General features: G+C 51.2%; 1 protein-coding gene and 1 long non-coding RNA gene across 13 annotated transcripts in view; one reads left to right on the top strand and one right to left on the bottom strand.

The window, feature by feature from the left end:
* Nucleotides 1–26,575, top strand: part of Ttc28 (tetratricopeptide repeat domain 28) — a 440,646-nt gene that overhangs the window by 387,906 nt on the left and 26,165 nt on the right. The gene's annotated exons all lie outside the window — the stretch shown is intronic.
* The window catches only part of LOC134481214 (uncharacterized), a 75,857-nt gene continuing 70,715 nt past the window's right edge, over nucleotides 21,434–26,575 (bottom strand). For 3 of the 8 annotated variants that reach the window (XR_010056616.1, XR_010056618.1, XR_010056617.1), the window contains one exon: nucleotides 21,434–26,487. This is a non-coding gene — a long non-coding RNA (uncharacterized LOC134481214). The remainder of the gene's footprint in view (nucleotides 26,488–26,575) is intronic. The other 5 variants (XR_010056621.1, XR_010056614.1, XR_010056615.1 and 2 more) reach the window with 4 other exon arrangements.

Raw genomic sequence — 26,575 nt, 5'->3', positions numbered from 1 at the left:
CAAGGACCCATTCCAACAAGTATGGAAACTCACAAAAGCTGCATCCCTGGTATCCCAACGCCAGTTACCCTTCCACCTCCTGTACACAGTACCACTCCACACCATATGTACCTCCTGTATACAACAGCACCCCACACACACAATAGCATCCCACACCATATGCATTTGGGGGCCAGTGAGGGGTAGAGACAGGGATTTCAGGTGAGGCGCAGGTGACATCCTCCTCCCCTCAGGAGGGAATGTTTCTTATGCCTGCAGACACTCATAGCTCCTCTCATTTCAACATGATAAGAGAGGAGAGACAGAACAGCCTGCTTTCCAAGGATCCCTAGTTTGAAAGAGTCCGAGCCTGTGGGGTCCCCACTGCACCCCTAGGCTTCATATTAGTTCTTATGCTGTCCCAGAGCCCGTGTCTGAAGACCAAAAGGATCATCCCCTTCCTATCCTCCCCTCCCCCGCTTTCTAATCCATAAGTAAATTCCATGGTCTCTCCCTATAAAATTCAACTTTGAACAAGCCGCCATGGAACTAAGGTAGAAATAAAACATCGGGGTAGATCTGAAAGTATTTAAGAGACTGAACCAGGGCCCAGCTCTTACAGCTCCAAGGCCAGGTGATTTCAGTGTTGAAAGTGCTACCCAATGGGTGCAGACAGCATCTGCTCTCAAAGGCACCCATGTACCTATAAAAGAAGAGTCTGGGCAAACACATGTGTACAGTCAGATTCACTCAGACACCAGAACAACCCAGATGCTACAAGGAAACTATGAACCGATGTCCGTGCTCTGGCTACAAATGTCCCAGAAAACACCAGGACCAACTCAACAGCACATGGAAAGGAAGCCAAGCCCTAACCAAATGGGTCTGATTTCCAGAAATAATGGTTCAGAACCTGGAAATTAATATAATGTGCAATAACAGGAGGGTAGAGACACTCCTCAGCCCATGTGACACCCTTTTATAATAACAACAATAATATTAATAACAATAATAAAACAATGTGGAAGGAGAAGAATGGAGAGGGGTCCTCAACACTTAACATCCACATGTGAGGCCAGTCCTCAGCCAGCATTACTCATTAGCACTCCTGCTCGAGTCAGGAGCATGGCACACACAGTCCTCATCGATGGCAGGACTTTGAGTATGAACCCCTAAAGCCCCAGGAAATGCAGAAATAACACAAATGCAACCAAGTCACAAGGTTCTGAGCTGTAGCCCAGAGTCCAGTTTCTGGGCACTGGACAAACTGAGAGGGAAGTTAAGACTGTGCAGACATGGGTGTAGTTTAGTATGAGAATGGCTCTGTGGTGCTTGGTCAGAACTTTACCCTGGCTGAGCTTTCCTGCGGGGAGGAGGCTTCCAGACATCTTCACCATAACTGAAGTGTAGCCAGGCTTGCTGTGTGGAACTTGCTCCCTGGGCTCCTGGTACAGCTGCAGCTACAGAGTCTGGGACTCTGAGTGAGGAAGGTACTGATAGCAGATGTGATGGTGCCTGGGCGGAAGGGCTCCCCGAGGCAGAGGCCGAGGCCAGGACTAAACTGCAGGCTAAACTGCAAGTGCAGGCGACCCTGCTAAGTGGGGGGGGGGGGGGTATGCTGCTCCATTGTGATGGTAAGCTAGTGCTCTCAGGGTCCCCTCTTCATGCTTTTCTGGGCTCCTATAGCATAAGTTCTTTTTGTAATCAAAGGCTTTTTATCTCAAGCACCATCTGAGCTGTGCTGGTTCACAACGCTGCCCGCCAAGTGCTGGAGTTACATTTGATGTGGCCTCCGGGGATTTGAGTCCCCATGCTCAGAGGTCCCTATAACTTGTACAGCAGGAGTTTTTCCCACTGAGCCATGTCCCCAGCCCACCTGCCTCCACATTAGGCATAGAGAATGGTGTTGGCTGGAGGTGAGGCTGGCCGTCTGCTTTTCCTTACTGTCCGTACCACACCATCGTGCTTGGTTCCAAGGCTTCCGGCCTGCACTGTGATGTGCGCGCTCCAGTGGGCTTGAGTTTGCATTTGATTTCTTCCCCTTCCGTCATGGGGTCCCCTGTATTCCACCCTGCATTGCTTGGCCTTTTCTATCAATCTTTTGTACTTGACGAAGGCAGGAACACTCACAGGTGGAAACCCAGACCACACAGGCAGTGATGGGACTTGAGTGAACAGCTCCACTCCGACACGGGCATGGGACACCCCGTTGGCACCCACTCTGTTATAGGACATATGGAGATGTTCTTCCTGCTTCCGATGGATGTACACAGATGTGGTGACGTTCACAGTAAAGTGCCAGGCAGAACTGATTCAGGGTCTCCCTGATAACCAAGAGACCCTGTGGGGTCAGACGTCATTTCCAGGCAGCCCTGAGGAAAGAGAAAAGATCCCACCACTTCTGCTGGGCTCCTGTGTCCTACACCAGTACTGTCAGGCCTCACATCAGGGCCTCCTCAGGCATGTACAGATCTCTGCATCCTCACCTCCTGCCTCACAGGTAGATCAAGCAACAGTGATGCGTCTGCCCAAACCAGACGCAGGCTGACAAACCGTGCCCAGCGGTGCCTGGCAGATGGCACTGTGTGGTAAAATACTCTCTGGTCTAGACTGATGAGGCCAAAGCAGTCGCCCTCACTGCCAGGTCTCACTCGAGGCTGGAGACCACCTTTTTCCATGGAGCTGAGTTGGAGAAAGAAAGCAAGACACTGATCTGCTTTGAGGCCATTGCTTCCTCCTTTCGTGCCTCTCCTGTTGTTGCCTTGGACACCACAACCAGGCAGAGAACACAGGAAATCTGAGGGGTTATTGCAGGAAAGACTTCATTAGGTGTGAGCACATCTTCTGTGTGGATTTCCTAACTCTGTTTTCTTCTCTTAGACCTGTGTGTGTCCTTTCTGGTCACTCTGGGTTTGATTAGTAATGTCTGTGTCCTCTGTGCAACTGTGAAGCCCACTGAGAGCTTGGCCACTTTCCCCAGGACAGTGCCCAGATCACAGTCACTCTGAACACTCACCGACTGGGACTGTGCCTCCCCTCACCCCACATCAGTACTGCGCTCTCATAATGTGTTAAAGCCAAAGATGGGAAAGGTTCTCTGCCATGCTCAAATGGTCCCTGCTACAGACCAGGAAAATCATCGTTTCCAAAGGAAGCTAGGCTCAGATGGAGAGAACTGAAAAGGAAGGAGGCGGGTGTGCGTGTATGTCCAGGGTGCTCAGAGTGCCGAGTTTTGAGGTGGCTGTCCTGCATTTTTCTTTGGGGGTATTTTTGTATTTTTTTTTCTTCCTGCCTGCTGCTTCTTGCTTTGGCTCAATGTTGAGCTTTAAGCCCCAGAGATTAAAAGCAGGTTTACAATGAATGGTGACTTTGAACTACAGAGGTCTTGTATATAGAGAGGCCATCTTTAAAGGACACGGGGTCAGTGTTGGAGAGTGGGAAAGGCTGCGTGCCTGGCTGTCTTTGGAAGCGTGGGGATGGTCCTCTGGCTCAGCCCGTGGTACAAACACTCAGCGTCGATCTCACTGTGCAGTAGGTAGCAGCAGTAACCGGCCCCTTGGGCGTTTCTGGCTAGACAATGCATGTGTGTGCAGCTAATATCTGTGTTTGGCCTCCTCCTCCCCACTGAGAACTGTCTTCTCTTCCTTTTGGCTAAAGAGGAGAACAATGGTCCCTTTGAGGCCTTCGTCTGTCCACCCACAGGTGCCTGAACCCGCATAGCATGGCTGCACCCAAGGCTCGGGGAGTTGCCCACGGCCCCAGCTACCTGAACCACAGACATAGAATTGAAATATGGCCTTTAGTGAAGGCTCTCAAAGTTGGGTGACGGCAGGCCGTCTAGGGCTGGGAGCCACATGCTCACATGTTGTTGAGGGGAAGAAGGGAGCCAAGCACAAGGCCTCCGTGCTCATCTTTCCAAAGGCTTTATTTTCCTCTTCTGAACTTGTATTTCTACTAGATGGGAAAATATCCCATTACCAAGCAGGCCGACACCTCCGTCAATTCAAATGTCTTAGGACAGTGCATCTAAGAACAGGGGAATGGCTTCTCATTGAGAAAAAAAAGTTCTTTGGCTTGAAAAGTTATTTTCAAAATGTACCGAACGTATTGCCCTAGATCTTTCCTGAAGAGCCCAGCATTCCTCCAGTGTCACCTGTTCCGTTTCCGACATGGGCAGGCTCTGTCAGTCTTACACGCAGCTCCCTGGGCTCTCCTTAGTAATTGCCTTGGCGATTTCTGCTCAGCCTTGAAACAGGCTTGGCTCCGTGGCATATTTGAAAGACAGAAGCAATTTAAAAGCAGTGGAGACGCTAAGCCCTCATGGACCGGAGGAGGGGAGGAAAGCACAGTGTTGGGGGGGGGGTCACAGAGCAGAGCAAGGTCCCTGTCCCGGTGCCAGAGCAGCTGCTTTTAATCACTGCAGCCTCAAAGGCTGAGGGTCATCCGGGGTCAGAGGCAGGCCCCCGTCTTTGGGTGGGGTGCGACTGTGGATGTGCTCCAGTCAGGACGATCTACTGACTCTTCAGATCTCTGATGTGATGGCTTTGCTGCCTTCGAGAACTTCCCAGTGTTGCCCAGGGCTGACAGCAGTTATTAACAGAGATGAAACTGGAGCCACCATGACAGCCTACAACACTAAGTCTCACTCAGCTAAGCAGTGAGAGCGAGCTGAAGCGCCTCGTGGTTTGAATAAGAAACCTATGCCCTGTGGGCTCCTGGTCCCCAAACCTGCGGTGGCACTGTTGTTGTAGGTGGGCAGAACTTTAAGGAGGGGTAGGCCTTGAGGTCACAGAGTCTGGCCCCACTTCCTGTCTACTCTGTGCTTCCTGATTGCAGACACGACATGACTGGTGACCTCACGTTTGTCACCACAGGCCCCATCCCGATAGACTGTTCCAGAATAAATTCTCCCTCTCGTAATTCAGCCACTTTTGTCAGACATTTGGTCCCAGAAACAAGAATGTGAGCATCACAGCAAGCAGCTTAGCTGAGTAAACAAGGAGGGGAGGACTCTGGTGAGTGCAGCCGTGGAGGCTTGGATGAGACAGCATTTTTTGGAAGAGCTCTATCAGTGGGCTGACTGGGCATTCCTGTGGGAAATACAGAATCACTGTCCTTGTGCTCACAGATCAGAGGTTACAGGTGGATGGCCTTCACAGAGCTCGACTGTTTGTTAAATGACAGGTATCAAGTTGGCCCCCCTCACCTTCTCAAGTAGTCTGTCTTCAGTATTCCATAGCACAGAAGACACTACAGTCCGTTCCTGGGACCATCACCTGTTCTCACACGTGCTCACACACACACTCACATTCACACACACAGACTCACACTCACATTCACACATATATACACATGCACATATACACACAGACTTACACTCATATTTATACATACTCACACACACAGACTCACACACACAGACTCACAGAGACTCACACTCACATTTACACACACAGACTCATACTCATCCACAGACACACACACAGACTCACATTCACATTTATATGAACACACACAGACACACACACACACTCACACATACATATGCACACAAAGACATAGTCACACACAAATACACACTCATACACACACAGACTCACACATTTACATACGTACAGGCTCACACTCACATTTATACAAGCACAGAGACATAAACACACATATGCACACATAACTCATACACAGATACACAGGAAAATACACACACATTCATACACACACTCACACACAGTTTCTCTTTCCCTCTGGATGCTGGTGCTGCTGAGAGGAAGCCAGTGCACACCAACTGTATGGACCCTTGTTTCTTCATACAAGAAAAAGAAATGAATAGATCAGCCCAGCCCTGTCTCTGCCTAATACTAGCTGCATGGCTGTTGTTGAGCAGTAAATGCTCTTGGGATTTTCGTAGCAGTAGCATACATAGAAAGGAAATATACGAAGATCGACATTGAAACCCTGACAAGAAAAACAGAGCTGAGCTTGGAAGGCGGCATCAGGCATTTGCCTGTGGTTTAGGAGGTGTTAGGGGACCGACCTGGCACAGGGCTTCCACCTGCAACACCGGGCTGCAGGAGGAGGGGTGTGGCTTTCACTAAAGACCCTGTGTTCCCAGCCAGCCAGGGAGTGCAGGCTTCCCTTGCCCTCTTCCTGCTCGGCTCTTGACTGCAGTGTCCAGCATGGCTTGGCTATTTGAAGGGGAAGAGCTGCTTTAAAGTCATGCTGGGTGAGCAAGCTCACAAGTGGGACCCACCCACGCTGAGCTCACAAGAGTGTGGTGTTGGATGGTGGCTGCAGAGCTGGGCTGGGAGGGGCCAATCATGGTGCACAAGGTAGGTATGGAGATCCGGATGTGCCGTGGGGACTGCCCTGGGCAACGCTGTGCTTTACACTGGGCATTTGCAGAGACAGACAGTGGGCCCAGCGCCCCTGCACAGCCAAACTTTCCACAGATGGTGGGAGTGGGGTGACCTGCACAGGTTACCAGTTCACACGTCATCAACTGTGCCAGCCCTTTCAAGTGTACACACATATCCAGGTATCCCCACATACCTTGGACAATCGTTCCTATCTGTCATTTCCCCCATGATAAATCTGAAGGAAATAGAAATATTTCCATATTTTAAATTCTGAAAGATGGTTAAGTCATGTCCAGGTACTGGCAACATGGCTCAACCAGGAAAGGTGCTTGTCACCACGTCTGACTACTGGAGCTCTGTCTTAGAACCAATATGGTGGAAAGAGTCCCACAGTCATCCTGATTTACACACATACTCACACTCACACACACTCATTCTCACACACTCACATTCACTCACACAGTCACACACACACTCTCACAGATACTCATACACACACAGTAACACACTCGCATACACTCACACACACTCACACACACTCATTCTCACACACTCACATTCACTCACGCAGTCACACACACACACACACACTCACAGATACTCATACTCACACCCACACTCACACAGTCACTCACATACACACACATTCTCACACACACTCATACTCACACACACTCATACTCACACACTCACATTCACTCACACAGTCACACACACACTGTCTCTCTCTCTCACACACACACACACACTCTCACAGATACTCATACTCACACCCACACTCACACAGTCACTCACACACACACACACATTCTCACACATACTCATACTTACACACACACACAGAGTAACACACTCACTTGCATACACACACATACACACACACACACACACACACACACACACGAATAAGGGCTGTATCAACAGCTCGGCTGTTAAGAGCACTTGTCAGTCTTTCAGAGGACTCAGGTTCAGTTCCCAGCCCTCACATGGTGGTTCATAACCACACATACCTCCATCCCAGGGACTGCAGTGCCTGCTTCTGGCCTCCATGTGCACCAGGCACACATGTGGTGCACCTAAATGCAGGTAAAACACTCATATACACAAAGTAATGAACAAGCGTGAACTGAGAAAGGTCACATTGAGTATTCCTGCATTAAGCAGAAAGACCATACACACCAGTGGGAAAGGCTTCATTTCTGGTTCTAGAGAAAATCAGAGACTAACCCTGCAGCTCCATGCAGCACATGCCGTAAGAATGAAGCATGTGTAGAACCCGTAGCTCCCTATGTCGCTTTGAGAGTGCTGGCCTGTGCTGGCTGTGAGGAATGGCACTCCGGGAGTCTGGCCGGGATCTGACCTGGAGCCTGAAGTCTGGAGTGTCCTGGGCTCTGCCCAGTGTTCTAGAATAAGAATGTGGCCTCCTCTTTCTGAAGGGTCCACCGGGCTGTTGTGCTGGAGCAGCTGTGACACTGGGGATACTGAGGCATGGGGGGGTGGCTGCTGACCATAGAAAACATACTTTCTTAAACTATGAGGCCTTACATGGTGTTTCTTACATGGTGCCCCACCAGCCATTCATGAAACAGTGAGCTGGTGGAGTGGTCTGGGAGGAGCATCAGCTCAGTCAGTGACCCAGGGAAGGCGCGCGGGGGGGGGGGGGGGGGGCAGGACGTGCAGACTCTGTGGTAGAGGGTCCAGTCTTCTTTAGAAGACTCTTATCTCTGAAGGAAGTAAAATCACCTCACAAATGCCGCTTTGGTCAGAGCATGTGTGCTCAAGTGATTCTCTAGAGGGACTGGCCTGCCCTGGTGAGCTGGGGAGGCTCCATAGCTACTGCCATGATGCTGTCCCTGAGGGCTGGCTTCTGGGAGCCTCAAGGGAGCCACACATTCCTATGTGGCTGTAAGCTGCTGTGCTGAGCCCAGAGTGAGAGATGGGAGAAGTCTTAGCTAAGGATATTTGAACTCTGAGCTGCTTCACAGGGGAGTACTCACATCACACTGGAGCCCAGGAGGGAGAGCATTCACACTGGAGCCCAGGATGGAGAGCACTCACACTGGAGCCCAGGAGGGGAGAGCATTCACACTGGAGTCCAGGAGGGGAGAGCATTCACACTGGAGCTCAGGAGGGAGAGCATTCACACTGGAGCCCAGGAGGGGAGAGCATTCACACTGGAGTCCAGGAGGGGAGAGCACTCACACTGGAGCTCAGGAGGGAGAGCACTCACACTGGAGCCCAGGAGGGAGAGCATTCACACTGGAGCCCAGGAGGGGAGAGCATTCACACTGGAGCCCAGGAGGGAGAGCACTTACACTGGAACCCAGGAGAGGAGAGCACTCACGCTGGAGCCCAGGAGGGAGAGCATTCGCACTGGAGCCCAGGAGAGGAGAGCATTCACGCTGGAGCCCAGGAGGGGAGAGCATTCACACTGGAGCCCAGGAGGGAGAGCATTCACGCTGGAGCCCAGGAGAGGAGAGCATTCACACTGGAGCCCAGGAGGGAGAGCATTCACACTGGAGCCCAGGAGAGGAGAGCATTCACACTGGAGCCCAGGAGGGAGAGCACTCACGCTGGAGCCCAGGAGGGAAGAGCACTCACGCTGGAGCTCAGGAGGGAGAGCATTCACACTGGAGCCCAGGAGGGAGAGCACTTACACTGGAACCCAGGAGAGAGAGCATTCATGCTGGAGCCCAGGAGGGAGAGCATTCACGCTGGAGCCCAGGAGAGGAGAGCATTCACACTGGAGCCCAGGAGGGAGAGCACTCACGCTGGAGCCCAGGAGGGAAGAGCACTCACGCTGGAGCTCAGGAGGGAGAGCATTCACACTGGAGCCCAGGAGAGGAGAGCACTCACGCTGGAGCCCAGGAGGGAGAGCATTCACACTGGAGCCCAGGAGGGAGAGCACTTACACTGGAACCCAGGAGAGGAGAGCACTCACGCTGGAGCCCAGGAGGGAGAGCATTCACACTGGAGCTCAGGAGAGAGAGCACTCACGCTGGAGCCCAGGAGAGGAGAGCACTCATGCTGGAGTCCAGGAGGGAGAGCATTCACGCTGGAGCCCAGGAGGGGAGAGCATTCACACTGGAGCCCAGGAGGGGAGAGCACTCACGCTGGAGCCCAGGAGGGAGAGCATTCACGCTGGAGCCCTGGAGGGAGAGCATTCACACTGGAGCCCAGGAGGGGAGAGCACTCATGCTGGAGCCCAGGAGGGAGAGCATTCACGCTGGAGCCCAGGAGGGGAGAGCATTCACACTGGAGCCCAGGAGGGGAGTGCATTCACACTGGAGCCCAGGAGGGAGAGCATTCACACTGGAGCCCAGGAGGGAGAGCATTCACACTGGAGCCCAGGAGGGGAGAGCACTCACACTGGAGCCCAGGAGGGAGAGCATTCACACTGGAGCCCAGGAGGGAGAGCATTCACACTGGAGCCCAGGAGGGGAGAGCACTCACGCTGGAGCCCAGGAGGGAGAGCATTCACGCTGGAGCCCAGGAGGGAAGAGCATTCACACTGGAGCCCAGGAGGGGAGTGCATTCACGCTGGAGCCCAGGAGGGAGAGCACTCACGCTGGAGCCCAGGAGGGAGAGCACTCACGCTGGAGCCCAGGAGGGGAGAGCATTCACACTGGAGCCCAGGAGGGAAGAGCACTCACACTGGAGCTCAGGAGGGAGAGCATTCACACTGGAGCCCAGGAGGGAGAGCACTTACGCTGGAACCCAGGAGAGAGAGCATTCATGCTGGAGCCCAGGAGGGAGAGCACTCACACTGGAGCCCAGGAGGGGAGAGCACTCACACTGGAGCCCAGCCAGGGTCAGTACTTGCTTTAGAAAGAAAGTGGTACTTTTAAAGGAATGTAACAGAGGTCATATGATTACCAAAGTCTTCACAACACAAAGAATCTAGGAAAATATAACTCATTTTTAAAAAGGAAGGCGGCCAACTATTACCATTCCTGAGGTGACTCAGAAGTTGAAAGTCTTCAGGAAAGGATTTCCCAGCTGTCGTCACCACACACAATCAACTGTGCTCACAGCGAACATGTCAAAGGTTTCATCGTCGACCCAGAGACTTCTAAAAATAACAGCGAAAGGCCTGTGTCTAAAATCACAGCCTCTGAGGTGAACAGCCCAGTACTTGCAGAAGCAACACAAGAAGAGTCTGGGAGGCAGAGCTGAGAGAAGAACTCACGAAGCCAAAGGGCCCCAAGAACAAGAGGAAAGACAACAGCAAACACCAGTGCCTGGGTACCAGACTCCTGCGAGCCAGGCTGAGAGCCTCCCTAGGGCAGCAGAGAGGTCTAGACAGCTGTCACCATGTGGTTGTGGGAGAAGGACGCCTCCAAAGGATGTACACTGTTGACCCCAGCTCTATAAACAGCCAAGGAACAAGCCCTCCAAGAACAAAAGCGAAACACAGCTGCTCTTAGACCGCGGGACCCGCATTGGTGAAGCACCTACTCCTGAGGCTGAAGGTAAATGTGTGCCGGGAGAGCAGGTCCTCAGAAAGGAATGAGGAGAACGAAGGCTAAAGACTAGGTTTTTCCCTTTTTTTTTTCTTTTATACTGAAAATATTTTTTCCATAGAATATATTCTGATCAAGGTTTCCCTCCCCCATCTCCCAGAGCCTCCTGGCCTTCAAACATTCTCTCTCTCTCTCTCTCTCTCTCTCTCTCTCTCTCTCTCTCTCTCTCTCTCTCTCTCAAACAAGCAGGCAAATAAAAAGAAAATCATAAAACACACACACAAAAATCCATAATCTATAAAAGGAAACCCAAATCAGAAACCATGATATACAAGCAGAAGTCTGCTAAGATTAAAAGGGTAAAAGCCAAGAGCGAAATAAGACAAAAAGATTTCAAACATACACTGAGCTCACTGTGAGTCCGCTGCTGGGCACAGACCTGTCCTCAAGTATGGTCTCTATACCCAGCGAGACTCCATCGGACAAACTAAATCTTCTGATGTGAGCAGTCGTCAATCAGACGGAGTGCCAGGTTAGGGATGGGAGCTGGGCTCCACTTCCCTGAGCTCTGGGACCCCATCTGGGTTAGACCAGTGCAGGCGAGGTGCACGCTGCCTCCATCTCTGTGGCTCTGTGCGTCAGCCACGTTGATTTAGAAGGCCTCGTGTCCTTGGCGACCTCCATCTCCTCTGGATCTTAGTCCCCCCCTCCTCTTCTGCAGAGCTCTCTGAGCCCCTCGGGGCAGGGCTCAATGGAGACATCCCATTTAGAGCCCAGTGCTCCAAAATCTCTCACTCTCTGCACACTGTCCAGTTGTGGGTCTCTGTGTTGTTCCCAACACAGGAGGAAGCGTCTCTGACGGTGGCTGAGCAAGGCGCTTACGTCGTCCTTGTTTTTTTTTGTTTTTTTTTTTTTTCTTGATTCTTTTTTTCAGAGCTGGGGACCAAACCCAGGGCCTTGCGCTTCCTAGGTAAGCGCTCTACCACTGAGCTAAATCCCCAGCCCCCATCCTTGTTTTTTAAGTATATGAGATTGTGTGTATATATGTGTGTGTGTGTGTATATAAAATACATAAATAATATACAATTTATATTACATATATAAACAGAAATCCTATTCCTATTTCCCCGGGGTTTTCACAATGGAAACCCAATAGGACTAGGAAAAGGGGAAAGAGAAAATACAGTTTAAGACCACGGAGCTGCGAGAAGCGGCAAACTTGTGTATGAGGATAGGAGAATGTTACGAAGTTTGGACCAAATGTGCGGCGACTAAGATGAAATACAGAAACTTCTTAAAATCCCATTCTACCAAAACCAACAGTACCACATCAAACAGAATATGAAAGGCCTTATCACGAACCTTAACTCCACAGTAAATTCACTTAAGTCCTAGGAGATTTTTCTAATGAAGTCTGTGGAGTATTTCAGAATAAAAGCCTGCAGGGCTGGGATTGTAGCTGAGCACAGAGTGCTTGCCTGGTGTGTAAAAAAGACCTAGCACCAGAAAAAATATTAAAAAACAACTTATATGAAGTCATCTTGAAAGCAGTAGAACAGAGTCCTTTCCAGCCCTAGCACGAGGCTAACATCTGCCTCGTGCACGACAGCGTGGAGGGCTGTGACAGACACCCTTTGGCCTGCAAGCCTGAAGTTGTGGGACTGTCGAGGTGGCTCAGTAGTTAAGAGCCCTGGCTGTACTCCAGAGGACCAGGGTTCAATTGTCAGCATCCACACTGCACTAGCAACCATCTGTAACTCCAGTTCCAGAAGATCCAATGCCTTCTCCTGACCTCTGCATACAGCAGGCATGTATGCAATACCCATATACACAGGCAAACAGCCCTGCGTGGTATAATAATAATAATAGTAATAATAATAGTCATAATAATAGTAGTAATAATAATAAAAATAAAACGACCTTAATAGAGAAAAATCCCATTGGAGAACACATACCATGTGACGCCCAGCCTCACTGTGGTCCCACAACCGGTGCTGATGGGACTGAGCTGTGTCTGGGGGAAATTACTCTCCACCCTCACGTCAAACACAAGAGACAACAGTTACAGCTGCACACACACCATTAAGAGGAGCACGCCGAGTGTCTTCCTGGGTTAGAGCAACAGTTAACAGAAAATGGCAGAAGGTGACCCACAGCGTGAACAAAAGCATGTTAGGCATCATAATTCCACACTGGCACTCATAAGCAGGCAGGCCACACCTCACACCGCCAATAAGGGACTCAAAATATTCAAAGAACCTTATGGCTCACTAAAGTACAAACAGCTCAATATTTAAAAGTGGCAAAATGTAAATAGAATCTTAAAAGTCATGTGAAGTGTGTCACTAGTCATTTAGGAAGTGTGACTCAAACTGTAGGGCACTGCTGGGAGGGGTAAGATGATAAAAGCTGGCCTCGCAGATGCCGAGGAAGCAGAGGGAGAAGACAGTGTTCTGTTCGTGACTGTAGCCTTGCACCCTGGGAAGTCCCCGGACACTGCTGTGATGACCGTACCCTCACTGTGCGCATGCGACTCCACTGTGAGGCATCTGCCCCGGAGGAAGGACAGCTTCTAATGACAATGACTTCTACGAGGATGACAGTTTCATGTCTCATGCCCACAGCAGGCCATAAGCCTGGTGCTACTCCACATGCTGTGGTCAAGAGCGTGAACTGAAAGCGAACATCACAGGTGACGTCCACAAACCCTGTAGTGAAGGAGAACAAGACATAGGGAAGGCCAGTTGCTCTGGGACCATGATCTCTGCCTTCAGGCACCACTTCAGTGATCTCTGTAGGGAAAAGGCAGGACAAAGGTGGCCTCCAACATGGAGGCCAAAACCAATTAGGGGGAGGTCACAGAGAAACTTTGTTTCTTTGCAGGGTTTTTAACACATTGTCCCTGGCTGATTTGTGAAGTTCATTTTGACTCAATGTAAGTTAAGATCTGTGAAGTTCATTTTGTGTAGTTTTGTACTCATATTTTATATTAAGATGCATATGCCACTGTTGTTCTCCAGCCCCGATATGCCTTGGGAAGTTTTTTGAAAGAGCGTCAGCTGTAACTCAGTGTATGATATTTAAACAGCACCCAGGTAGGAAACTATGCAGATGGCTGGAAAGAGAGCTGGGTAGACAGGCAGTAAACATTGGGGATGCCAAGGTCCGGCTAGGAGGCATCTCAGTATTCACTCTAAGAATCTTTAAGCTTTCCCACAGCTTTAATTTTTTACCATAAAATTTTTGGAAAATATACAAAGCATTGTGGACAGACAATCTTAAAAATGTAGAGTATCCACTCCTGAGCTCACCTTAAACCTAAGTGAATCTCCTGTGGGAGGCTGATTGGCCGACTGCCTACCTGGCATGCCTGAACACCTACGCTCACTGTGGCCCTGTTCACAGAAGCCAAGACTCAGCCCAGCCTAGCCTAGACAGATGGGTTAAGGATATGTGGCATATATACACGTTGTTTTATTAAGCCGTAAAGAAGGACAAACCTACACCACCCTAAGGGAGATGGATGGGACTAGGGATCATCGTGTTAAGTGCAAGAAGGTAGACTTGGAAAGGCAAGTCTTATGTGCGGTCTGTGTGACAACAGGAGAGGAGGGGCTTAGAGGGAACAACCCAGAGTCATGTGATCAAAGGGACCATCAACCGAGGAACTGTCTGGATCAGACTGACCGTGGCCATGTCTGTGAGGTGCCTTGACTGGTGTGGGAATGACTGGCCCACTGTTGGCGGCACCATCCCTATGCAGGTGGGTTCGGGCTGTGAGAAAGCTAACTCTTGAGGACCCAGTGAGCTGCATTCCTATATGGTTCCTGCTTTGAGTTCCCGACTTGACTTCCCTCAGTGATGCATTATGACCCAGAAGTATAAGCCAAACAAACCCTGTCCTCCCCTGTTTGCCCTTAGACTCAGTGTTTATCACGGTGACCAAAACACAACTAGAACAGCACTTGAGAGGCTAAGGGGAGACTTCAGTCCAAGGCCAGCCTGGTCTACAGAGGGAGACGTGATGTGCACATAAGGAAAGGCAGCAGAGGTCTCCAGGCTGCACGGTGACTGCAGAAAACTTGTGTGGCAGAAAATGTCATGTAGTAGTAAGTGGCGGGTGCTAGACGGGAGGGACATGTGATTACTTCAGGGGAGAGCATTGAGCATGTGATGTACAGTGTGAACTGGAGACACCTTCCTGGGGGCAAAAGGAACATCAGTTGGGCCTGGAGAGACAGACCCATGCCAAGTAGGTAGTCTGACAGCGAGTCTCCCATGACCTACGGGTGGCAACAGGTGAGAGAGCAGAACAGCAGGCCTTGGGAAACACCACATCTCATTTCCTGTGCGGACCCTCATCCTCACCTTGTGGTGAGGTCAGGCATCGTAAGTCTCCCCCACCCCCCAGCACAGCCCTTACCTACAGCCTGCATGGCAGAGGCTGATCTTCCTGTCCTTCCTACTTACCAGACCCTCAGGGCCCTGCAAGGGTTGCCTTCCCCAAAGCATGGGCCCCTTCCGTTGTCCTTCCAAGAACCTCTAACAACTGGTGGCACTTGTCCACGCGTCCTTTCTTGAGAGGTACACTCGTTCTCAGATATGTCCACCTTGCCTCATCTAACTGTGCCACTGGGGATCCCTCCCCTGTGCCACCCACTATCTCTAGACCTTGGATCCAGAAACAAAGGCTGTGTGACTGTGTGTGATTGCACAGAGGGGCTTAGTGAGTATCGCATGACAAGCTGGTGAGTGGGCACAGTCAGAGTTCCCTGCCTTCGCACTCAGAGAGTCTGTGAAGCTCGTGGACGGATCGCTGCTTCACTGCCCGCTTTGATTCCGCTCGGGCAGTGTGCTCATCCCCACAAAAATGCAGCAGCAGGAGCCTGCTCTGACCAGCTCTGCCAAAAAACGTAGCCACAGAAGCACACTGGATCCGAAGATAGGGAAGCTCTCTGTATTGTGGGCTCTCTTTCAGCTATTTTTTTTTAACACCGCAGATTCCATTTAAGACCTGGAAGAGATCTGAGATTTTATGTAATTAAACCCCAAAGTGTTGGCCATTCAGTAAGGCTCTGCGTGTTTAAAGCTGCTAGGGATTAGTAAGGGAGCCCCCCTCTACAGAGGAGGTCCCCAGAGAACTGTTATCGGTGAGGAGAGGTGTGGGTTGTCTAGAGAGAGGTACAGAGCAGCGTAACTAGGTACCAGACTGGCGGGAAGCTGGCTGCGCGTCAGGGTTAGCACGTCACTTGGAAGCCACCCCACACACACCCCGCCTCATCAGACCTTATCCTTGATCTGATCCTCTCTGCTCCTTCATCTGTGCTGGCCTCAGACACTGACTTTAAAATCAAACCCAAATGCCGTGCTTGGCGCTCTCCACTGCAGCCCAGAAACGCTGGTTCTGCATCATGCGTGTGGCATACATAGCGGCCAGCCTGGCCTCAGACCCAGGAGGGATCTTTGGCACAGCCTCTGCCTGATGTGTGCACGTCTTCAAGTCAGTCCAGGCTCACAGAGAGGCCTCATCCCATATTAGCTCAGATCTTTATCCACTGGATATCAGAGCTGCGCTCAAGCCAGCCTCTGACCACCGCACATCAGAGTGTGTTTGCACCTCCTTTAGCTCCTCGCAGCCTGAAAGCAGCAGGCTAGACCCTGCGCTCTGTAAGCGTGTGCACAGCTCCTCAAAGCAGACACGTGGGTCTGTGCAGAGCACATTTCTCCTTCCTTTCCCAGGCATTGCTGACCCGTTCTTTCTGCTCTCTAATCATTGCATGGGAAAAGAGGACACAGTTCCAGAAGCCCGAGGCAGGAGGAGCGGGAGTTGTTAGATGCTAGCTGGAGTCATACAGAACCTATCTTGTGGGCTGGGGAGAACAAACAGAAAAAAGGGTGAAGACAGACAGGATCTCACCTGCCCTGAAACCAACCACTGTCCTGCACCCACCAGGTCAAGAAATAGTGGCATCAGGTCAGTGATTCTCCACCCAGGGGCGAGCGTCAGAGGACAGGACAGCCTACACAGGCGGTAGCAGTTGTTTACTGAGCATTGCTTTGCAATTTGCACAACAAAAATACCTGCAGAAATCAAACTGCCCTTGCTCTTTGTGTTAATTTTCCAACGTTCTGCACCCCACCCCCGGCCCATGGAATCATAGCGACTTGTTTCTCTTAATGCAAAAGTAAGTCCTGGATGCAAAGTTCCCTGTGCCATCCTTAGGTGTGAAAAAAACAAACAACAAAAAACAAAAACAAAACAAAACAAGAAACCCTGCAGAGCCCTGACAGAATAATTTGGACCCATAGGGACTTGTACATATTCAACCAACAAGAGAAGCCAGGCCACCCTGTTCCCCCCAGTAAGGGTGGCACACATGGCCTCTGCCCCTCGGGGGCTCACCAGCGCCTGCTTTTCAAGCCCCACAAAGCAGGAGCTGGCTTGCAGCATGGCTGTCATGCTGATGCATCTGTGAGGGCTGCAGACAGCCTCTTGAGCAGTTCCTTTGCCTCTCCTGCTGTAAAGCCAGAAACAAATATTTAGCTGACTGCAGAGAACCACCACACGAGTGCTGTCCCCCGGGGGTCTTCTGCACACAGCGCCTGGCTGCTCCTTCCACATGACATGGGACATATAACATAGTTATGTCTCGTGTAACCATAGAAACCTGTTGTATCAGGGAAGATGTCGCAACGCTGCCTCTCTCCAGAAAGATGAATAAAGCCACAGGGCAGCCACCGCTGCCGCAGGCCACGTTTAGCAGTGGCCACATCCGTGGGCTTTAATGCAGTATGGGATAGACATGAGGAGGTAAAAACTGCTCTGGGTGTTCTTTCAGACACTCAGAGCCAAACCGTCGTTTACTCGCATCAGAAACACAGTGTGGCCATCGAGAGGGTCTAACCCAGGCTCCTCCACTCCCTGGATACTTCATTTAGGGGAAAGTGCAGCTGGGACACTGGCTGGTGGCACTGCTCCAGTCTTTACGTCCCAATCTTGGTCCTGTGCAGGGGTTGTAATACTCGGGAAAGCTTGCTTTGGTTAGCGCACCTACGGTACCTCAATACTTACCAAAGCCTTCACAAATATTTATTAATTAATTATGAACCCCCCCAAGGGAGCCGAGGAATATAAACCCAATATCTTTTCCAGTTAATTCTACACCTTTCCATTTGGCAAATATGTATGTTTTGTGGCTCTTAATAGAGCAAGGAACCCCTTGACTCTTTTGTTGTTGGCTGGCTGGCTGTGTGTGTGTGTGTGTGTGTGTGTATTGTTTAAAGGACTTTATCCACGGAAGCTCCCAGTGCAGCTGGGAGATGACTTGGGCGACATCTGCTGGCTGAGTGCAGAAGCAGGCTGGTCCAGAGACCCGAAAGCCATGCCCTCGCCCCAGGCCCTAAGTAAATCCTAGACTCCGCAGGGCCCGGTGGACGGTGGGTGGTAGGTACAACCCTGGCTGAGAAGGCAGGGCATTCATACTTTACGTTATTATTTTCTTTATTATTGTTATTTACATGGCAGCATTAGAAAGCAGGGGACGTCCCCTACCAGCTAATAACCATTTAAGTTGCACTGGGGGCTTTCATCACTCGACGACTGCTCCTCAAGATGGTGGGCTGTTAAACCCCCTACCGGGTTAATGTGGCAGAGAAAGACAAGAAGGGCGCCAGCCTCAGCAGCTTCTGTGCCTCTGGTGCTTGGGGGGAGGGGGGATCCGGTCCTTTCAGAAAATCCAATTAGAGGGAAAGGGGGGGACCAGTCCCCCCCCCAACCCCTAGGCAGACGCTCTGAATTGCCCTGGCTGTTCCAGGCTTCAGGCAGGAAGGCAGTGTCCACAGGAAACTGCCCCTACCCAAAGCTCCGTGGAGACGGGGGTGGGGGGGTGTTCCTCCGTCCTGAGTGCAAGGGTGAGGGAGCTTTTCTTCATCCCTCCCAAGGGGGGGTGCAGGCCACCTGTCCCCGGACTCCTATTCCCAGTGTAGGTATGCAACTGACTACTCCAAGGAAGACTTAGGGACTAGCCAATAACTCTACAGATTGCCCCAGCTTCTTTAGAGACCGTCTTCTCCACGAATGCCCCTCCCACCACAGTTGCCCAGAATTGGGGGACCTCTGTTGAGTGGTCTCATTTTCAGACCAGATAGACTGGGTCTGGTGTTTCTCGGTGGTGGTGTTTTGTACAGAAATTTTAAAGGCGGGCTGCTTGCCTAGATTCAGAGTCCTGCACAAAGCCGCTACACACTGCACAGTTCTGTCGCAGCGATCCAGGGTATATTTGACTGCCGTGCATGAGGCGTTGTGTGTAGAGCAGCTCTGAGGGCCCTGCCCAGCGTACTGCTGAGCCGAGGGGCTCCCATTCTCAGTGGTCACATGTGAGCGTCACTGTGACTTCAGGTCTCCTCTCCTTCGTGCCACATCCCTTCCACACCACACCCGAGTATAAGGCTCCTAAACAGAACCTGGCATCCTGACATATCTGCCCCTTCCAAGGCCCCCCTGATTCCCAGTGAACAAGGGCTTTGGGCCTCGTGGGAACCTGGAAGACCATTCCAGTTGTAGTCATCCTTCTGTGCATTGTAGGACAGACAATGGAAGACAAACCTATTTACAGTGTGCAGTGAGGGACCTGGCGTTGCTGAAAGCTGAGGGGATGGGGCAGCTGCCTGGTGGGCTTGGAGCTTCTAGCCTGAGTGCTCCCAGGTCACCATCTGTACCTCTGAGGGTGGAGGGCAGCCTAAGGAAGGCACAGGTCTAGAAGCTTACCATTCCTTGGCTGTTTCGACACCACTTCTAGTGGAGCAGGCTACCCAGGGCAAGGAAGGTAACATGTTCTCCTACCTGGCTTTTGCCACAAGGTTTAATGACAGTGTTCAAGGAGGGCCTTGACAGTCAGCAGGTGAGCTCAGCTGCTGCAACTGCTCATGATTCCTGACAACTGAGAGTTGGAGCTCAAGGTGTGTGAGGCCCAGCGCTCCAATCTGGGAGGGATGCCTGATGCTCTCCACGCTCACACATGCCTAAACACCTTTCCACTGTGATGTGACGTGATATGACGTGACGTGATGTGACGTGATATGACGTGACGTGATGTGATATGGGGCCGACACAAACCCTTACAATACCCAGCCAGAGTGGAGGGAAAAGTCAGTGCCATGGGCTTGAGGCCTGGCAGTATCCAAGAGTACAGTGTCCTCTCTGGTCCCAGAAGGCCAACCCTAAGCCAGTCCTATGACAAGCAAGCGTTATCTTCCAGAGTCATTCACAGGAAGCCCCTTCCAGGCTCTCCTAAGGAGCTGGGAGAAAGAAGTCTTGGGATTATTGTAAAACCAGTAGAATTTTGTTTTCCACTGGCTGAGATTGGTCCTCCTGGGTAGATAGAGGCTCCCTTGTGCGGTGAAGTTTCCCATTGTGTTAGCCCCACAATGCTGGGCAGTGTGTGTGTCCCAGACACAGGTAGCAATGTCAAGGAGGTCCTCAGAAGTCTATGCAGCCACCCAGCCTTGGCCAGACCTGTGGGTACCAGAGCCTAGTGACCCAGAGTCCCCACCTCCACACATCACCAGGTGAAAGTGAGCACTCCGTGGGACTCCTCTCCAGAGCTAACTGGTTCATTCATGCCCTCTTCATGAGAAGCAGGACCAGAGCTGATGAGCAGGGCTCCCTGTAGTATCTGTGGAGTGGAGCGCTCATGGCTTAGATAGAACAGGCTCCTCCCAGGCAACAGTGGAGGTGATATCTGGGAACGGTTGGCACTGCAGTAAGGCCTCATACACAGTGAGGGGGTCATGTGCCTGAAGCAAAGGTTCAGTTGGAAGGGAACTGGCAACAGGAAAGGGGTTCCTCACTAGCAGCGACAGAGATTAATTCAAAAATCAAATACATGGTGAAATTGAACTCTGGCAGAACTCACTCACCTGCAGTCAGCATCACGTGACTTCACGGTCACTTTGCTCCTGAACAAGACACACACTTGTACTGCACAAGCCATCACCCAGCTGAGCACCCGTGGATGCTGCCTGGGACACTGCGGCTCGGAGTCAAGGCGGTCGCGTGTCCGCAGCGTCTTCATGGCGAAGTTTCCAGCTCCTTAATCATGGTGATGTCTCCCGCTTCCCTTCTCAGCAGTATCAGTTTGGTTGTCTCCAGAGTGTGTTTGATTTTAAAAACCGGTGCTTGAATCTCACTGGTTAAATGTTCAACGGGGTCTTTACTTGGGATTAGGACAGAACTTGCAGTCTCCGACGTGGCCCTAAATGCATCTCTGCCACCTGCACCACGTGTTCATGTGAGGCGATGCTCTGATCACGGCCAATTATAATCCTGGAATATGTGGGCTGGAGAGATGCCTCAGTGGGTAAGAGCTCTTCCAGAGGTCCTGAGTTCAATTCCCAGCAACCACATGGTGGCTCACTCCTGCTACTCATCTGTATTATGATCCAATGCCCTCTTTTGGGTCTGAAGGGAGCGAAAGTGCACTCACAGACATAAAATAAATAAGTGAATCTTTTTTTAAAAAAACTGAAATGTGGACCAACTCAGAAGGACAAATGAAGATGCTGTGTCCTGCAGAATCAAATATTTAACCAAAATCCATTCCTTACATAAAAAAGTAATCATATATGTCAATCTCCTTAGCATGCAAATTGGCTTTTATTTTTAATTACTGTTCTCATCACAGAGGCCAGATACCTGGGAAGACTGCATCATGGGAGGAAAAGGTTTTTGGTTCATGGCTTGTTAGCTTGCCATTCATCATGGTGGGAAGACTTGCTGAAGCATGTAATGACTGGTCACATCCCACTCCCAGGCAGGAAGCAGTGGTGACCGCTGGCACTGTGCTTGCCCGTGGACTGCTGCTGCTGTTGCCGCTGCTGCCCACATCCAGGATTAGTCTCCCCTGCCTTGGTTGAACCTGTCTAGAAATACTTTTTTAATTAATTTATTTATTTTATGTATGTGAGTACACTATAACTGTCTTCAGACTCACCAGAAAAGGGTATCAGATCCCATTACAGATGGTCGTGAGCCACCATGTGGTTGCTGGGAATTGAACTCAGGACCTCTGGAAGAGCAGTCAGTGCTCTTAACCGCTGAGCCATTTCTCCAGCCCTAGAAATACTTTCAAACACACATTGAGGTTTGTTTCCTAGGTGATTCTAACCCAGTTAATCTAGCAAAGGGGAGGCCCTATACTGGTATACCCAGAAACTATTTAAAATTAACTTCTTTATGATCACTGTTTGATTTATACACCTATCTTGTATAGCCATGTACCCAAAGTCACAGAGGAAAAAAAAATGTCTTGGGCAAAAAGTGGTCTCAAGAACCAGGGCCAGGGTTCAAAGGTTAAAGGTGTTTGCTACACAAGCCCGATGACCTGAATTCAACATCCAGAACCCATGCAAAGACTGAAGGAGAAAACTGACTCCACAATTGTTCTCTGACCCCCATATGCACTGTGACAAGCACGTGCTCCCCATACACAGTCACATCAGGCATGCACACATCTACACATCAGGTTTGCACACATATCCACACATCAGGCATGGTTCTTCCCCTACCTCCGGAAATACATAAAGGTTTACAAAGGAATCTGGTGGTTTGAATAGGAAAGGCCCCCCTAGACCCATGTGCTGAATGCTTGGTCCACAGGGAAGCATTAGGAGGTGTGGCCTTGCTGGAGAAAGTGTGTCACTGTGAGCATGAGCTTTGAGGTTTCCTGTGCTCCGGCTCCACCCTGTGTGAAATGAGAACCTGGCTGTCTGCAGAGTGTAGTCCCTTGAGGAGGAGCCTGCCCCTCCTCTAGCCTAGATGCTGCCATGCTTCCCGCCATGATGATACTGGACTGAAACTGTAAGCCAGTCCCAATTAACTGTTTTCCTTTATAAGAGTTGTCTTGGTCATGGTATCTCTTCACAGCAATTAAACCTTAATTAAGACAGAATTCCAAGTACAAAAACCATACAAACTGTATAAAGCCCTGTAGTGATGGCCTTGGTCCAGACACCAGACTTCACACCAGTTTGGGGTGGTAGAGTCTGGGCAGCTGGGCCTTGAACGAGCCACTGTCTCCTCTGTGTCCTACCCGGCCCAACCCTCATCATTTCCTGCTCGTCTTAGAGGCCACTCAGGAATGGGCCTACCTTACCCCAGATGCTGGCACTTGGTGTGCTTGTGGATGGATTATTCAGATGGTCCTCCCTGCCCTCTGTGGTGTGACTCCTGCAGATCTCCACAGAAGCCCAGTCTCTATAGATTTCCCACAGAAAAAGCATCTCCCACACCGCCAGAATGGAGGCTGACCAGGGCCCACAGGGCCCCTGATGTGGAATAGGGAACAGGGCAGGTTGGAACAGAAGGCAAGATCTTCTTCTCTACTGCATCTAGGGGCCCAGGAGATTTTTCAGGACAAACAAACAAAAGTAGCCCTGGTCACACACTTCATCAGTCAGGGACGAGGCTGTCCTGGACGCCACTTCTCAGCCGGCTGTAGTGTCTGTCACAGGCCATGTCTGGCTCCCTCAGCTTCCTGAGCCTGAGCCTGTCTGCTTCTCCACTCAAGCCTGTCCACCAAGGTGGGAGAGAGAATGCACGGGACCACTCTTACCCGGCAGAGTGGCTTCCAGGACTCTGGCTTTTGTGGCCCTTTGGAGGTACCTTGCCGTCACTGACCCTGGAAGGAGCACCTCTGCTTCTCTGTTGAGGGCTCTTTCTCAGCCTTTGGCACCTGGAGACATTTCCTCTGGTCTTGTAAGGTGGTTGTGTGGGACAGAGACTGAGTAGAACCACACTGGGCCTCCAGGAAGTGCTCTGTCCTCCCTGATCCCAGCCACCACAGTGGGTGGGGCCCTCATTAGCCTCGCCTCACCTCTGATAAACAGAGGTTGGGTGGACTGGGAGACCTCTGTAAGGTTAGGGTTAGGGTTAGGATTAGCCCCCTGTTCCCAGAGGGATGAGGCAGTGAGCATTCATCAAAGTAGTCTCTTCTGTGCCTTTGCCCCTCCTCTCTGGCCACTAACTCCACTAACAGGGACTAGAAGTCCAGGACAATACCAAAACCTTTTTCTGCTTTTGCCTATAAGGGAAGAGGTCCAGTACCATGCGTTTCCATGTAGACATTCTGTTTTCTGTGTAGATGGCTCATGCATACATGCACGCACAGCATGTGTGCACGCACGCGCACACACACAGATACCTGTGCTTGCTCTGTGAGCGTGGGGCAGGGCCTCTGTGTCTTCCCTTGCCCACATCTGTCCCTGGTAAATGATTACCACAGGAAAGCACAGGAGATTAAGCGACTGCACTGTTTCTTATGGCTTTTGGCATTTTCACCAAGGGACGCATGCACTGCTAGAATAGATAAAACCTCCAGAAAGGACTCGTAGTGACACGCAGTAACAAGTGTCGTGTGCAGTGTGCCTTCTGCTGCAGACTGTCATATTCGCTCCCGTATGACTCAAACTAGTCTCTGAGTGGAGCAGCAGATGTGCATGTGCATCTGATTCCTGCACGGCCCTTGCAGGAACAACCAGAGTGGGAAGGAAACATGGCCCTTGGCACCTGCCAAGTGCTGTGCGCCACCGCCCATCCCCCTCCCCGTGACTCGCCTGGTTCACCTGCAGGGAGGAGGGTCTGCTGGCCTTAGGTCCCAGGGAAGTATCTGGAAGGGTGGGAGTCCACCCTGTCACCCAGGCTGCAGGTCTTCCCACTCCAGCATCATGCCCAGGGACTGCACCGGGCTCTGTCCACGTCACCCATCAACTCAGAGGATGCAAAAGGACACGTTTCATTGAGAATGCCATTGACAACATGCTCCCAGCAAAGACTTAAAAATGAGACACCAAGAAATGAGGCTTCCACTCAATTACAGCTTTGTGTTCCCTGCTGGCTGACTGTGGAGCTGACAGGAAGCAGGCCTCAGCCGTTTGATCACTGTATTTACTGAGAGCAGAAAAGCCAGGACAACACTGAGCCCCTCCTTCCTCCCGGCACTGGAGCACAGAACAGATCATTCCAGGCCACGGAGACAGGCTCACAGAGCTCCAGGCTTCACACGATTTTCTTTAAAAAGCACTTGGAAGACAATTTTTATTCTTTTATCCATGCAACATCAAGGTGCAAGTCAGAATGTGGGGAGAGAAAGGGAGGGAGAGGGGAGGGAGTAGAGAAAGGGGGGAGAGAGGGAGGGAGGGAATAGAGTGTGAACGAGAACACAGTCTCCTGTCAGGTGAACGTAATAATTTACTTTCAGACAACCAGGCTTCTGGTGTCATTTAGAGATAACACTAAAGCAACCAGGTCTCGGCCTTAACAGAGAGCAGCCATTTCGCAAGTGACTCAAACAGAAGCCTTTCCCAGGAGATTCGGGGAGGGGAAGTAAGTGCATTAGTGACTGGATTGCTGAGGAGCGCCAGGCCTTGAACAAGGAGGGCTTGAACCAGCAGATTTGACATCAGAGTCTGTGCCCACTGTGCCATGCACGGCTACAAGGTCTGCAGTGTGTGACATCTGCTGGGGAGAGAACAGCCTGGGTGGGACCCTGCATCTGTCTCTGTGCACACTCATGCACCTCTCTCCTGATGGTCTCTGGTCTCAAAGGTATCACAGCAGCTGGCTATGCTACTGCTAAGCTTGGTGCAGCAAGGGCACACAGGTCTCTGGGGACACTGCCCCTTCCCAGTAGTCCTCTCCAATGCTTAAACAGAAGAGAGGCTTTCAAGTAAGGTTAAGACCAAGACTCAGTGAGCTGCAGCTCAGCCTCGCAATGTAAGAGGAAAGCTGGGACCCCTGGGCTATGTGGGCAGGGCCACCCATCACTGCTCAGCCATTTTGTTTGGCAACTGCAGTTCACAGCTCCAGAGCTGGAGGATGTCAACCTTCTGTGCCCCCGTGTTTATACATAGTCCAGACCCAGCCTCAGAATTTGGATGCTAAAAGGAACATAGCTATGATCAGGTGTCTCCTGCACTGACCCTTCCCTCTCGCCAGCATGATGTTCTGCAGTGACACCCCATTCTGTGGGATGTCCCTACCAAAGTGAAGGCCAGACCCTTCCCATCTTAAACATCTGCTAAAATTAACTGTGAAAGAAAAGAGGAGCTAGACCTCTGCCCAGGGGAGCACCCCTGAAGCTTCTTACAGCTTCCGACACGTTCTGGAGGGAGAGCATCTCTAAAAATTTCTGGGGGTGTCAGAGGCACCGAATTTGCACAGCGGTAGCAGAGGGGCTCACTCAGTGGGAAGGAGAGCCTTGCTTTGTAGGAACCAACCTTCCGTGACCATGGGGCCTGAGACTAAGAGCCTGCCTCTCCACCATGAGCACAGGGCCTGCACACCAGTTTCTTGCTGCCATCTCGACTCAGGATTGGAAGTTGGTCTTTGGCAAGCAACTGCTCATAGCTAGCAAGGGATACACGGACATAAATGGGGCCATGCCTGTGCAGAGCTCCTACCTGGCTGACGGACAATGCACTTACAGGAATCAGGAGGCCGAGTTTCTGAGCCGAAATCCTTTCTGGAGCCTCTTGCCTTTCCCCTGTCCATCCCCGGAGCAGGATGAGCCCTGGCACAGCTCCACGGTGCTGATTCATGGCTCTCTTGGAGGTTGCAACTGTGAGCGTCTTGGAGCCGGCCCGGGCCAGCGTGTTTCATCTTCACCAGAGTAGCAGGCTGGGCTCTAGCAGGGCTGAAGCAAGTACAGACAGGACGGGTGGGCACTTTGGAGAGGCTGTCATGCAGCCTGCATTGTACCCTCCTTTCCCAGCCCTCACCAG

The sequence above is a fragment of the Rattus norvegicus genome, chromosome 12, assembly GCF_036323735.1.
Source record: "Rattus norvegicus strain BN/NHsdMcwi chromosome 12, GRCr8, whole genome shotgun sequence".
Lineage (NCBI taxonomy): Eukaryota > Metazoa > Chordata > Mammalia > Rodentia > Muridae > Rattus > Rattus norvegicus.
This window is presented reverse-complemented; position numbering and strand designations above follow the sequence as displayed.